We start from the raw sequence: 16,543 nt of genomic DNA on the forward strand, positions 1-16,543 counted from the left end.
CCACGCTTCTCATGCAGACACTCAGGCGCTTATACACGCACTCACAGTCAGTATAGAATAGCTTCTGCCCCAGAGACCTTTCCGCCCAGATAGCTCAGTTCCTAAACATCAGATATCAGATACGATAGAAGCACAAGTTGATCTGACATGCCAGACTTCTGTCTCTTTTCCGTCAGTGCAAATGTCAAGCCCCCTGCACCCTCCAGTTTCACGCCAAATCACACGTCATGCAGCTGCGCGCGCATCCAAGCTTCTGATTTCTGCTGACATTGCAACATTTCTGTTTTAGTGCCACCCACATGTGACACCTACCTATGACGTTTCTAGAGCACACCTCCAGTTACGCCTAGTCCACGCCTTCTGATTACGTACTAGTAACACGTGGATGCTGTTATCTTGTCTACTCTCAGCTGTTACGCCTACTATATTGCTTCCTATGATGTAAATTAAGTATATAAGCTATGTATGTCAATAAAACGCTGTTCTATCCCTTCCTGAACCCCGTGTGGTTGCAGGAACATGATATCCAATTCCGGAATGATTCCTTTTTAAGGAATAAAAACCCCTAAGAACTCTAACACCACGGACTCTGTTTTCTTTCTTTCCGATTGAGTTATTATTGATTAAGTACTTACCTGCATAGAAATTAAGATGGTAAATTAAATATTTACGACACCTCTCCTGTTACTGGTGCTGGCAGTGTGTCTGGGTCTGTGGCCCATGTGTCTGTCACTTGGGCTGTGGCTGTTTCTCACACTCCTGTTTCTGGTGCTGGCAGTGTATCTGGGTCTGTGGCCCATGTGTCTGTCACTCGGGCTGTGGCTGTGTCTCACACTCTTGTTTCTTGTGCTGGCAGTGTATCTGGGTCTGTGGCCCATGTGTCTGTCACTCGGGCTGTGGCTGTGTCTCACACTCCTGTTTCTGGTGCTGGCAGTGTATCTGGGTCTGTGGCCCATGTGTCAGTCACTCGGGCTGTGGCTGTGTCTCACACTCCTGTTTCTGGTGCTGGCAGTGTATCTGGGTCTGTGGCCCATGTGTCAGTCACTCGGGCTGTGGCTGTGTCTCACACTCCTGTATCAGGTGCTGGCAGTGTGTCTGGGTCTGTGGCTCACGTGTCAGTCACTACATCTGTGGCTGTGTGTCACACTCCTGTTTCTGGTGCTGGCAGTCTGTCCCATGCGGGTACTTCAAGCAATCCACCTGATAGTGTGATGTAAGGTGCTGTTGACTTCACTCACATGTCATTGGACATGGTGTGTACATTGTCCATTGTAAACAGTCTTCCACTGCTGTGGTCCTTGGGACGGGTTATTTGTGATTTGTACTTGTGGTGCCTCAGATACTGCATTGTGCCCTCTCATGTGCTGCCTCTGATGTACCTGCTCTGGTGTCCACAATGCCCTGTTGCTGTTCTGATACTGCTGTATGCCCTCTCATGTGCTGCCTCTGATGTACCTGTGCCTTGCCATGGACTGTTGGTGCACTTAGCCCCTCTCATGTACTGACTCTGATGTACCTGCTCTGGTGTCCACAATGCCCTGTTGCTGTTCTGATACTGCTGTATGCCCTCTCATGCGCTGCCTGTGATGTACCTGCTCTGGTGTCCACAATGCCCTGTTGCTGTTCTGATACTGCTGTATGCCCTCTCATGTGCTGCCTCTGATGTACCTGCTCTGGTGTCCACAATGCCCTGTTGCTGTTCTGATACTGCCGTCTGCCCTCTCATGTACTGCCTCTGATGGACCTGTGCTTTGCCATGGACTGTTGGTGCACTTAGCCCCTCACATGTACTGCCTCTGATGTACCTGCTCTGGTGTCCACAATGCCCTGTTGCTGTTCTGATACTGCTGTATGCCCTCTCATGTGCTGCCTCTGATGTACCTGCTCTGGTGTCCACAATGCCCTGTTGCTGTTCTGATACTGCTGTATGCCCTCTCATGTGCTGCCTCTGATGTACCTGCTCTGGTGTCCACAATGCCCTGTTGCTGTTCTGATACTGCCGTCTGCCCTCTCATGTACTGCCTCTGATGGGCCTGTGCCTTGCCATGGACTGTTGGTGCACTTAGCCCCTCTCATGTACTGCCTCTGATGGACCTGCTCTGGTGTCCACAATGCCCTGGTGCTGTTCTGATACTGCATTGTGCCCTCTCATGTGCTGCCTCTGATGTACCTGCTCTGGTGTCCACAATGCCCTGTTGCTGTTCTGATACTGCTGTATGCCGTCTCATGTGCTGCCTCTGATGTACCTGCTCTGGTGTCCACAATGCCCTGTTGCTGTTCTGATACTGCTGTATGCCCTCTCATGTGCTGCCTCTGATGTACCTGCTCTGGTGTCCACAATGCCCTGTTGGTGCTCTGATACTGCTGGCTGCCCTCTCATGTACTGCCTCTGATGGACCTGTGCCTTGCCATGGACTGTTGGTGCACTTAGCCCCTCTCATGTACTGCCTCTGATGTACCTGCTCTGGTGTCCACAATGCCCTGTTGCTGTTCTGATACTGCATTGTGCCCTCTCATGTGCTGCCTCTGATGTACCTGCTCTGGTGTCCACAATGCCCTGTTGCTGTTTTGATACTGCTGTATGCCCTCTCATGTGCTGCCTCTGATGTACCTGCTCTGGTGTCCACAATGCCCTGTTGCTGTTCTGATACTGCCGTCTGCCCTCTCATGTACTGCCTCTGATGGACCTGTGCCTTGCCATGGACTGTTGGTGCACTTAGCCCCTCTCATGTACTGCCTCTGATGTACCTGCTCTGGTGTCCACAATGCCCTGTTGCTGTTCTGATACTGCTGTATGCCCTCTCATGTGCTGCCTCTGATGTACCTGCTCCGGTGTCCACAATGCCCTGTTGCTGTTCTGATACTGCTGTATGCCCTCTCATGTGCTGCCTCTGATGTACCTGCTCTGGTGTCCACAATGCCCTGTTGCTGTTCTGATACTGCCGTCTGCCCTCTCATGTACTGCCTCTGATGGACCCGCGCCTTGCCATGGACTGTTGGTGCACTTAGCCCCTCTCATGTACTGCCTCTGATGGACCTGCTCTGGTGTCCACAATGCCCTGTTGCTGTTCTGATACTGCATTGTGCCCTCTCATGTGCTGCCGCTGATGGACCTGTGCCTTGCCATGGACTGTTGGTGCACTTAGCCCCTCTCATGTACTGCCTCTGATGTACCTGCTCTGGTGTCCACAATGCCCTGTTTCTGTTCTGATACTGTTGTATGCCCTCTCATGTGCTGCCTCTGATGTACCTGCTCTGGTGTCCACAATGCCCTGTTGCTGTTCTGATACTGCCGTCTGCCCTCTTATGTACTGCGTCTGATGGACCTGTGCCTTGCCATGGACTGTTGGTGAACTTAGCCCCTCTCATGTACTGCCTCTGATGGACCTGCTCTGGTGTCCACAATGCCCTGTTGCTGTTCTGATACTGCTGTCTGCCCTCTCATGTACTGCCTCTGATGGACCTGTGCCTTGCCATGGACTGTTGGTGCACTTAGCCCCTCTCATGTGCTGCCTCTGATGTACCTGCTCAGGTGTCCACAATGCCCTGTTGCTGTTCTGATACTGCCGTCTGCCCTCTCATGTACTGCCTCTGATGGACCTGTGCCTTGCCATGGACTGTTGGTGCACTTAGCCCCTCTCATGTACTGCCTCTGATGTACCTGCTCTGGTGTCCACAATGCCCTGTTGCTGTTCTGATATTGCTGTATGCCCTCTCATGTTCTGCCTCTGATGTACCTGCTCTGGTGTCCACAATGCCCTGTTGCTGTTCTGATACTGCTGTATGCCCTCTCATGTGCTGCCTCTGATGTACCTGCTCTGGTGTCCACAATGCCCTGTTGCTGTTCTGATACTGCTGTATGCCCTCTCATGTGCTGCCTCTGATGTACCTGCTCTGGTGTCCACAATGCCCTGGTGCTGTTCTGATACTGCTGTATGCCCCCTCATGTGCTGCCTCTGATGTACCTGCTCTGGTGTCCACAATGCCCTGTTGCTGTTCTGATACTGCCATCTGCCCTCTCATGTGCTGCCTCAGATGTACCTGCTCTGGTGTCCACAATGCCCTGTTGCTGTTCTGATACTGCTGTATGCCCTCTCATGTGCTGCCTCTGATGTACCTGCTCTGGTGTCCACAATGCCCTGGTGCTGTTCTGATACTGCCGTCTGTCCTCTCATGTACTGCCTCTGATGGACCTGTGCCTTGCCATGGACTGTTGGTGCACTTAGCCCCTCTCATGTACTGCCTCTGATGTACCTGCTCTGGTGTCCACAATGCCCTGTTGCTGTTCTGATACTGCTGTATGCCCCCTCATGTGCTGCCTCTGATGTACCTGCTCTGGTGTCCACAATGCCCTGTTGCTGTTCTGATACTGCCATCTGCCCTCTCATGTACTGCCTCTGATGGACCTGTGCCTTGCCATGGACTGTTGGTGCACTTAGCCCCTCTCATGTACTGCCTCTGATGTACCTGCTCTGGTGTCCACAATGCCCTGTTGCTGTTCTGATACTGCATTGTGCCCTCTGATGTGCTGCCTCTGATGTACCTGCTCTGGTGTCCACAATGCCCTGTTGCTGTTCTGATACTGCTGTATGCCCTCTCATGTGCTGCCTCTGATGTACCTGCTCTGGTGTCCACAATGCCCTGTTGCTGTTCTGATACTGCTGTATGCCCTCTCATGTGCTGCCTCTGATGTACCTGCTCTGGTGTCCACAATGCCCTGTTGCTGTTCTGATACTGCCATCTGCCCTCTCATGTACTGCCTCTGATGGACCTGTGCCTTGCCATGGACTGTTGGTGCACTTAGCCCCTCTCATGTACTGCCTCTGATGGACCTGCTCTGGTGTCCACAATGCCCTGTTGCTGTTCTGATACTGCTGTATGCCCTCTCATGTTCTGCCTCTGATGTACCTGCTCTGGTGTCCACAATGCCCATGCTCAAGCCTAGACTGTGATGTTACCCCGATTATGTGTAAATAAACTTGTCAATCATGTGTCGTGGGTTGTCGGAGTCATTCCTGCGTGTGTGATGCTGGTGTGTATTTGTATTTACTTCAAGTCAGTGGGTTCAGATACATGTCACTCCCCCCTCCCTACGTCACGACCCTTGCAGGTGCTCCCCTCCACACGAATCAGTGGTTTCAGATACATGTCACTCCCCCCTCCCTACGTCACGGCCCTTGCAGGTACTCCTCTCCAGACTGCGAATGGTTTGTTGCCTACCTGCGTCGTCCTCGATGGTGGGCCAAGAGTAGGACGTGGTGGATCGCGAAGAGTGACGGGTAAGCGTGTAGTGCTGGGTCCATGTCGGCGAGCGGCTCGTGGTGGGTATGGTCGCTGTGGGGCATCCGCAGTGTTCAGGCAGGTTGTTTTTCCGCAGCGCTTTTATGTGTATTTTCCGCCATCTTGATTTGGAGGACGGTCCTAGACGTCAGTCCGTACGGCGGAGTTTCTGGATTGGTTACGTCCGCCGCGTGGTTGGGTGTAGTTGGGCGGCGGTGCGTGATCTACCGCCGCGGACGGATTTTGGCCCATATTTCCTATCCTGATCTGGCGGACGGAGTGTCCGCGACGGGCGGACACAGAATAGGCATGTTCCGCATGCTCCGGGGCTGCGGAGGCACTTCCGTCCGCCACCCTAATGAGCCCCATAGACAGAACCAGATCAGGAGGATGGGCATTCTTGTACTTCCACATCAGAGCCTCCTCTATCTCTGCTAGTTAGCTGAAAACCTGGCTTTTTATAACTATCTGCCTTACGCAGGGCCTGGCACACACATGTTCTCAGTTTCAGGATTCCTTTGCGGGAGTTAGTGGTCATTAATAATACGCATAGAATGACAGAATAGGGCGATGGTGATGAAAAAAGCAGACTATTGAAAACACATATAGCCTGCACAGAACTACAGATTGTGCATTGCTTTGTCCTACAAATTAAGCTAAATAAGTGCTAATCTTTCTCAACACTTGCAAGTCAGCAACTTAAATAGATTTCAGATACAAATTTTTAATGTTATTACTAAAGTTCAAAGTTGTATAATATGTTGGCACACAGGCACTTGGTAAAAGTAAATCATGTTTTGAGTTAAGGTTCAGGTAACAATTGTCCTATGGCCTACATTTAAAAAATAAATTAATAGAGACAAATCCACACAACACCTATAACCATGTGTCGCCATGACAATTGACATTGTGAAACAGCATTCTAGGCCATTCTGACATAGTGGCACACACAAATTGGCCATTGTTAAGACTTGTTTATGCAATTGTAAAGTTGCAAATTGATAAATTTCTTATTAATCCATTGCCAAACTAACATATCAGTTAACTGAATTCATGAGTTCATTGAAGACTTTAGGGCGTATTATTTGAACAAAGATAATATTACTGTTCTCGACAATCTCAACTTAAGGATGAATAAGCCACAGGGTATAGCATTGTGATTTAAATAGACAATTGAGGTATTCAACTTACCTCTACTACCAAAAGAATTAATATCTTCTTGATCGCATCTTTTCTAATTGCATTGACCTTAAGATGGATAAACCTTTCCCTTCCACAAGTCACTAAAGGAACAACAACCATATATACCTCAACAAGGAGACACTGGAAAAAGGGCCCATCTGAACTAATACGTTCCAACCGTTGAAAGACATTAAAAACAGAATTAGGGGCCCTTGTAAACACCATATTAATGTGCTGTTTTCAATATTTGTTTCAACTTTCCAGGGCTTCAATATTTGTTTTAGCTTTACAGGAGTCCCTTGATCTGTTAATCCCTATGCAGCAACAAAAAGTAATGCACTAAAAAGATGTGTAACTCTTGGTTCTCTCCAACACTTAGTAGCTTGAATTTGAAAACTCGTCAAGCAGAAGGACATTTGAGGAAATAGTACACGTCTGATTTAAGAGTTCTCTATGTCCAAAAGGAAATAATCTTCAAAATACAGATATCCACAGCCAAGAAAAACTATTGTAACAAAAAGATCCAACGCACCCCAAACTTGTTAAAGGTAAGCTGCAGAATTAGTGATGAACTTCAATCACATGATGTGATCATCAATTATATTCCTGATTCAGAAATCCTTTGTGAAGAGCTAACCTCCATTTTGCCAATGCAACCATTATGATCAAAGCATCAATTATTGCAGAAACGATCCTTAACTTTCACTTCCATAGCTTTCTTAAAATCATCGACTCTTTCTTCTCAAAGTTGAGCACCTCAGCTACTATCCCCAAAGATCTCTATTGGAACCTCTTCGTTCTTCCCTTGGGCTCTTCCTTAGACCCGTGGCTATCCAAATAGCAACATTCTCACAGCATCTTATTAGCAGAGGACCTACTGACTAGTTTGAATGATTATTTAATATCAGACATCTTCCCAGAGGGTTGGAAAATGGCCAATGACCATTTTTTTAAAAAGCCATCACTTGAACTTTTCAATCTTAACAACTTTAAACCTATCTCATTACATTCTTACTGGTCTAAATGTTTGTACACAATTGACTTCCACTAAATTCGAAACATGGAAGACAATGGCATCTTAGAGTCTTTTCAGGCTAGTGACAGGCCAAACACAGTGGTGGTCTTACCTCTGGATGACCTTTGCGGATTGGTAGATAATGACAAATTAGCACTTTAGTTTTGCTGGACCGCTACTGCTTTCTATACCATGGATCATTCAAACCTATTCTCCAGATTTGGAACAGCAGTCACCTTAGGTATCACAAGCCAGTGGTTAGTATCCATTTTGTTTGATCTCCAACAGATAATCTTTCTACCCCCACGTCACTCCAAACCTAAATTATCACCTGTGTAGTTGTGCAGAGTTCAAGCTTGTTGCCACTATTTTTCATTCTTAATATGCTCCCTCTTTCCCATTTGTAAGCGCTGTTGGGGCAAAATTTAACATACACACGGAAATTACCCAGATGATCTCTGTGTTTGCTTATAGTTCTTTAGGTCCTTCGATCATGTTCCATGGTCATCATCTCTTTAGTTGACTACAAATATTATGAAATAGAAGTCTGCCCAAACTGATCTTCTTACTGTCCTGCATGAACTGTTGGATTCTGAACATCTTTATTGGTTCTCAGTCTTGGGCCTTTGCCCATTTTCATCCCTGATATTCCGCAACTTGTGCATCTACTTGGATTTTAAACTATTACTGGGATCTCATGTGTCCAATGTTACAATTTGCCGCATATTTCAACTCAAATAATGCGTGATAGGTTTCCATTTACAGAGAAAAGAAATTGCTGCCCAGTTATGAACACATTTTGACTACAGGAACATCAATTTCTTGTAAGCCCCAAGTAAATTAGTTAATTAACATTAGTTCATTCAAAATTCAGTGACTCAACTCATTTGCAGTGTCCTCAGGCATCAGAACATTTCACCATTCTTGAAGCAACTATTTTGGCTCTCTATCCGCTATAAAAATATTTGTAAGGCCATGGTCGTTGAGCACAAAACGAATCGATACAACTAAACAACAAGTTCAACTGAGACTAATGGAAAATAATGCCTGCAAGGTGATATTTGCACTATGTAATCTAAAGCCAAAGCTATGTAGCCCATATATTGAGGCTAAAAGAAGGGTAAAAAAAGCAAAATTGGCACCAACCCTCTCATATAGTCATCCAGCCTTTCTAGGGAAAATGTTAGCACTATTAGAAAAAGATGCAACACATAACCTACAGACAAGTATTCCTGCCACCGTAATCCATTTTACAAAACCAAGAACTAATTTGCAAATCTCAATTTATCAGGTACTACTACCAGATTATACCTGCAAAGGAAGGTTATTTAAAAATGATACTGCAGGATATATTTAATTGCCCAGATAATGACTGGATAAGATGTTTAAGCAATGCAGTGTTGATTTAGAGGTACATTTATGTATCCTTAGAACAATTAGCATCTCACACACAGCTCTTAAAGCAATAGTGGAAAAACAGGCGACTGTAAGTGCTAGATTAACTGATAAAGAATCGCTATGCACCAGTGAACCTTGCTGGGCTGTTTTACCATCCTTCGATGCCCTGCGTCTGCAGCACTACCTAAAATAAGCCCTGAGTCAGGACAGCAGGAGCAATATATTGCTCACCAAGTTTTTAATAGTACCGACCGATGAACTATGATCAAATTCAAGCCACAGAATCTGCATTTCCCGAAATTTTGCACATATAAATACGGAGTCATTCATGCATTTACTATTAGGATGCCCAGAATTTGGGACTGCTGCTTGCCGCATCTTTTTAAAAGCAAAGCAAAATGTTTTTAGTTCATAGAATACGTACTTGTATCATTGTGCATAACTCTACTGTTGTTCTGTTCAGGCCCAATATGGGAAGTTTTTTAACATAGCATAGTAATTTTAAAGTTTAAAACTAATTAAAACAGCCCTTACAACAACAATATTTTTGAACAACTTTTAAGTAATCGACACAAACCAGCAGTTGGGACTTGGACATATTACTCAATCACCTCCTAAGACTGACCTTAAGACTAGTATAGTACACATTTTATAGGCAAAAGTGTAAATATTGAAATGATTTCATGGGCTTGTTTTGGTTTTGATTTTAACACTGATTCTATTTTTCTAATTATTTTAATTAACGCTAAATACAATTTTACAACAAGAACTTCCAACACAAAGCTGTATTTCAATATTTCTCTGCTTTTATGACTGCCAAATTCATTTGGCACAAGGACAACCATGACATAATGCCTAATGACACATCTGCTAAGATATCCTATAACCAGAACTATTTCCTTTGGCGATCAGGCTTTAAGTCACATACTGCTAAAACTGGTACCTGAGAATATGAACCTTAAATGGGACAGGGAGAGGCATATGTGACAATGTAACTCTTTGTGTCAGTCACCATTGAAAGTATGCAAAGATCAAAGATATATATATATATATATATATTCACTGAAAAAACCATAGGTTTCACACCAGTTATAGTTAGCTGGAAATTTTACTGATATAAAACCATTGAAATTCCCACGTTATAGTTAGTCGGACTCACTATAACTTGCGCGTGCAATGCACTGCTGATGACATCACATATTACATCACTCATGACATGGTCAGTGACATCACTCATGACACCATCCTTGTGACATAGTGACAGACCTCCTTTCACTATAATGTAACCCTTGAGACACATATTCAAAAATAGAAACTGAAATTTTTAATAAAATGGAGATACCTATATCAGTTACAACAAGCAATTCAGTAATTCCACTATCTATATACACATCCACTCATTCACCAACAGTTCTATATAGTCACTCATACATATACTCACTCATCATATGAAGTGATACACCTATACATCCTGTTACACACCGACATTCATCCAAAAGTTACTCACACACATATTCACACGTGCAAATAAACTATTGGACATCCATTTATTTGAATATAGAGTTATACACACACTTCCACCTTACTTCTATTTAAAATTACACATATTTATTCTCTTAAACAATCACTTATAGAAACACATACTTATTTAAACAGGAACTCTTACAATCTCTTACTCTCACATATACTCACTTATATACATCAATATTCATATATACTAGATTAAAACATATGTAGTTACTGATAAAGACACTAGTGAGACAGTCATTCACTCACTAACAAACACATATAGACACTCATCCACCCATACAGTCCTGTACATATGTTGTCTTCAAAACACATACAAACAAAGAGTCAGTCACTCATGCATCTATGTGCTAAGTAATACCCCCACCAAACCATATAGACACTCATACTGATACTAATAAAAATATCTAATAACCCATATACATACACATGAGTGGATGTGTATTAGATGGTGATATTACTGAATTGGTTGTTGTAACTGGTATGGGTATATCCACTTTTTTGAAAATATTAGTTTCTATTTTTGAATATGTGTTTCATGGGTTACATTACACTGAAAGGAGGTCTGTCACTGTGTCACAAGGATGGTGTCATCAGTGATGTCATGAGTGATGTCACTGACCATGTCATGAGTGATGTAATATGTGATGTCATCAGCAGTGCATTGCACGCGCAAGTTATAGTGAGTCCGACTAACTATAACGTGGGAATTTCAATGGTTTTATATCAGTAAAATTTCCAGCTAACTATAACTGGTGTGAAACCTATGGTTTTTTCAGTGAATTTAATAGGTTTTTTAAATGCTAATTCCTAACTATAACTGGTGTGAAACCTATGGTTTTTTCAGTGAATTTCATAGGTTTTTTAAATGCTAATTCCTAACTATAACTGGTGTGAAACCTATGGTTTTTTCAGTGAATTTCATAGGTTTTTTAAATGCTAATTCCTTTGTATATCGAGTTTCTAACCTTTTTTTTTTTTACAATTTGCTGTTTTTTTTTAAGTATTCATTTTTTCTTATAATTTTTTTCTTTTGCGCTCTGGGTGCGCGCTCCGGGAAGCTTTCAGCTAAGCTCTCCTGTAAGCTTCTCCGAGAGCTCATCTGAAAGCGCACCCAGAGCGCAACTGTCGTTCGTGAAAAAAAAATATGAATGAAAAGTTAATAATAATGCAAAACATTTCGTACCATACAAATAAAATTAGTTTTTTTTAATATGGAAAATGATTATGCATTTCTATAAAAGATTGATGACGTCACTTCGGCGCGCAACGTAAGTGCCCTCGGAAGCGCATACGTGCGCGGCGCATAAACGCACGGAAAAGCGCCTACGATCGCGCCACGTTTGCGCCCCGGAAGCGCCTACGATCGCGCTGCGTAAACGCACCCGGAAGTGCTCCGGAGCGCGCAGCGTAAACGCGTCGGGTCATGTGACCCTCAAATAACACTTTTCATTGGTTGCTAACAGTTTTTTTTTACAATGAATGAAATCCCCACCCATTTCCTTCACTTCTTCTTTCACTTTTGTGACTGAAAGACCTGCCTTTTTTGCTGCTCCATATTCCTGGATTCATCATGGCTGCCAGACCATCCAGCAGTGAAGATGACTTCATTGATGAAGAGCCTCCTACCCCAAAGGTGAAGGAACATTTCATTTGGAAATTTTTTAAGTTTCCAGAAGGCCAGAAGAAGGTGAATGCACCAAAAGTAGAGTGCAGGATCTGCAAACAGGTCCTGTCACGGGGTAACCCCCAAAAAAAATACTCTTTTGGGAACTTTACGATGATCCGACATGTGGAGAGGAGGCACCCCCAGAATTTTGCCCGGGAAAGTGTCAGGGCTCTGGCACAGGAGGTTCCCAGAGATGGGGCCTCTACATCAACAGGAGGAGCAACTTCTTCTGGAAGAGAACAATCTCAGGGGCAGGTAGCAAACATTCAACCTGCATTCAACCATGGGGTCGTCAAATGCAGATACTGCAATCAACTCCTCACCTATGGGGAGCAAAGTGTCCTGCTCATGGTTCGGGCATTGGAGAACCATCACTGCCCTTCCCACCCCTAATTTTTTTCTTTTCTTTTTGCTCCTGTTGAGCAGTTTCTATTCCCTGTTTTTGTTCCTCTTCAGTTAAAAGAAGAAAACCAAAAGTTCTTTTCAGAACTACCTCCAATTCTCATCAAAGAGCTATAATCTTAAAAAATGAAGAGTAAGTGAAATATAGTGCATTGATAATTGAAAGGAGAATGAGTAAGAAAGAACAGAAAGGTATGAGAGGTGAAAGGAAGTGAAGTAGGAGGAATGAAAGAAGGTGAGTGTTAGAAAAGAAAGTTATGACACAGTGAATAAACTGGAGTATTTCTGACATATCTGTAAACACAAAAGTAACGCATTGCAGGAGTGCGTCACAAAAGTGACGCAACTCCAGTAATGTGTCCTTTCACATGGAAAAAGCACCATGTGAAAGGTTTGCTGTGAAGCAGGCGCAAGATTTTGGCGCAACTGCATCCTAAAAGTGACGCACTGCGTCATTATTACCAAGCTTTTTGCAAGGAACACCCCCTCTGCATGCATTATACCTGACACTATTTTTTAAAAAGTGACGCATCTAGGTACATGGGTCACTTTTTAAAACTCTGCGCCATATTGTATCTGCATCAGGTATATTGTATGCAGAGGGGCAATCCCGCGCAAAAAGCTTGGTAATAACAACGTACTGAAATCTATGAGATTTCCCTGCGTCACTTTTAGGATGCTATTGCGTCAAAATTTTGCGCCGGCCTCGCATCACTTTTATGTTTACACATATGTCAGAAATACTGACGTATCTGTAGCTCCTTGCAACATGATTCGTCATACATTAAATATGACACATCTGGAATGTCATAAGGACTGTGGACAGAAAAGTGACGCATCACACCAGCAGTGTAATAAAATGTGCCTCGTTGCACTATATTTAAAGGATGCAACAGCATCCTAAAAGTGACGCAGTGAAATCTCAAACATTTCACTGCGTCGCTATTACAAAGCTTTTAGTGGGAGAACACCCCCTCTGCATGCATTATACCTCACGCAGATATAATGTGGCGCTTGATTTTAAAAAGTGACCCATCTACCTAGATACCTCACTTTTTAAATATAACGCAACGCGGCACATTTTTTTACACTACTGGTGCAATGCGTCACTTTTCTGTGCGCACTCCTTATGACATTCCAAGTAACGCATTGCTGGAGTGCGTCACAAAAGTGACGCAACTCCAGTAATGTGTCCTTTCAAATGGGGAAAGCAGCATATGAAAGGTCTTGCCTCAGTCTAACACCTGCTGTAAAGCAGGCACAAGATTTTGACGCAACAGCATCCTAAAACTGACGCAGTGAAATCTGAAAGATTTCACTGCGTCGCTATTACAAAGCTTTTTGCGGGAGAACACCCCCTCTGCATGCATTATACCTGACGCTATTTTTAAAAAGTGACGCATCTAGGTACATGGGTCACTTTTTAAAACTCTGCGCCATATTGTATCTGCAACATGATTCGTCATACATTAAATATGACACATCTGGAATGTCATAAGGAGTGCGCACAGAAAAGTGACGCATAACACCAGCAGTGTAATAAAATGTACCTCGTTGCACTATATTTAAAAAGTGACGCATCTAGATAGATGCGTCACTTTTTAAATATTGCATAACAATGCGCATTTTTTTACACCGCTGGTGCGTCACAAAAATTGACGCACAGGAAGCGCAAAACTAACAGCGCAAGGCCTTCATAAATATAATCCTGGATTTTCCCCGTGCTTCGCCGGTGCGCGTACCATGCGCTTCCCCCGCGCAAAACGAAAAAAAAATTTTAATGCCCTGCAGGACCCTATTTTAGTCCCTACATCAAACCTAGGGGGTCAGAGGGGGTCTACTCTTCCCCCTTATGGTCATTTGCCCCTTTTTTTTTCAAACCCCTTGTGTCTCGATTTTACCGAGACACAAGATGGCGGCCGCTCCGGACTGTTTAGAATGTTTACAGACAACTGAGAGCCAATCAGCTTCCTGCGCGCAAGTCGCGTGCCGCGCCTGGAGCGCACTCGGGTGCGCGCACGGGAGAGCGCCTATAGATATATATATTTTTTTGAACCTAAATTACTCAAAATCCACTGGAGCACATATCTTGAGACATAGCAAAGGCACATCGGGCTACCAGTCCCTACAATTTTGCCAAGTTTGGTGGAAATCCATTCAGCCGTTCGGGCTAAAAGTGAAATCGACCGCCCTATGGAAATTAACATGGGGAAAACGCGTTTTGGGACCCCCCTTTTATCTCGGCCCCCGCTTGACGAATCCCCCCCAAACTTTCAGGGAAGGACCGGACCGCCATGAGACCATTTTCCTGAAAATTTCAGGCAGATTCGTCAACCGGCGCCAAAGTTATTCAAAATAGAATGTTGAGATTTAACATTGAAAATTATCCTAACTATAACTACCTACTGGCGACCGCCAGTAGGTAATATATATATATATATATATATATATATATATATATATATTCACAGAAAAAACCATAGGTTTTAGGCCATATATAGTTAGGAATTTGCATTTACAAAACCTTGAAAATTCACTGAAAAAACCATTGGTTATAGACCATATATAGTTAGGGATTAGCCTTTTAAAAACCTCATTTTACTCGCATAAAACCATTGAAATTCCATATATAGTTAGATGCGCTAACTATATATCGGGCACCCGCAATCCACTGCTGATGATGTCACATATTACATCATTCATGACATGGTTAGTGACATCACTGATGACATCACTGATGACATCTCAAATGACATCACTGATGACATCACTGATGACAACATCCAGTGACTGTATGTTTCTGTAAAGTTAAAATATGTCTTACATATTGAAGAATGAGTGGATGTATAAGTGTCTGGATGAAGGATTTAGTAGGTGCATGACTGACTGTATGAGTGAGTGATTAAATGTGTCTCACTGAGTGCATGGGTTAGTGACTAAACTGTCTTAATTTGTGCATCATTATATTTGTTGCTCTACAAACTGCTGCATATGTTGATCAGTAGCTATATGAGTAACTGTATGGGTTATTCATTGGTTGTCCAAGTATTTGTATGGGAAACAGAGTGTGTGTGTATGGGTGGCTGGGAGGTGTGTGACTCTGTACATAGATGTGTGAGTAGTTGATTCACTATATGTATGGGTTCAAAAGTGCATGTGGAAACAGCTGTATGGGCGGTTGACTGTGCATGAGTGTATTAGTGAGTGAATGGATATCTCAGTGCTACATGTCAAAGTGAGTACATATGTAAAACACAGTACATGTGAGAGTTGACATATATAAATAACTGTGCATAAGAGCCAGTGAATGTGTGAGTGGCTGTATGGATCATTGTGAACATGTATCAGGGATTGTATAAGAGAGTAAATATGTGTTAGTATATGTTTGAATAAGTAAGGTGTGTATAACTGTATAGTTGAGAAAATGGAGGTGTGATTGATTTTTTGCATAACTGACTAGGTGTGTGAGTAACTCCATGGATGAGTGACAGTCTGTGACTGTCTGTTTACACTGATTGTATCTAAGGTTATATTAGAGTCTGAAGAGGTTCATGGTATTATCACATGAATGATATCATCAGTGATGTGATCAGTCATGTCAAATGAGATGTTATCAGTGATTTTATCAGTGATGTCATTTGAGATGTCATCAGTGATGTCATCAGTGATGTCACTAACCATGTCATGAATGATGTAATATGTGACATCATCAGCAGTGGATTGCGGGTGCGCGATATATAGTTAGCGCATCTAACTATATATGGAATTTCAATAGTTTTATGCGAGTAAAATAAGGTTTTTAAAAGGCTAATCCCTAACTATATATGGTCTATAACCAATGGTTTTTTCAGTGAATTTTCAAGGTTTTGTAAATGCAAATTCCTAACTATATATGGCCTAAAACCTATGGTTTTTTCTGTGAATTTCAATGGTTTTTTAATAGCAAATATCAAAAGCTGTCAAATGTCAAGTACGTGATAGGTAAAAACTTTTTCGTGTTTATGCACGCTGATGTGCTTTGAACGCTGCCCCCCCCCTCTCCCCTCTTTTCTCTTAGTAGTACTCTCTCT

This window comes from Lissotriton vulgaris, chromosome 3_1 (genome assembly GCF_964263255.1).
Source record: "Lissotriton vulgaris chromosome 3_1, aLisVul1.2, whole genome shotgun sequence".
In the NCBI taxonomy this organism is placed as follows: domain Eukaryota; kingdom Metazoa; phylum Chordata; class Amphibia; order Caudata; family Salamandridae; genus Lissotriton; species Lissotriton vulgaris.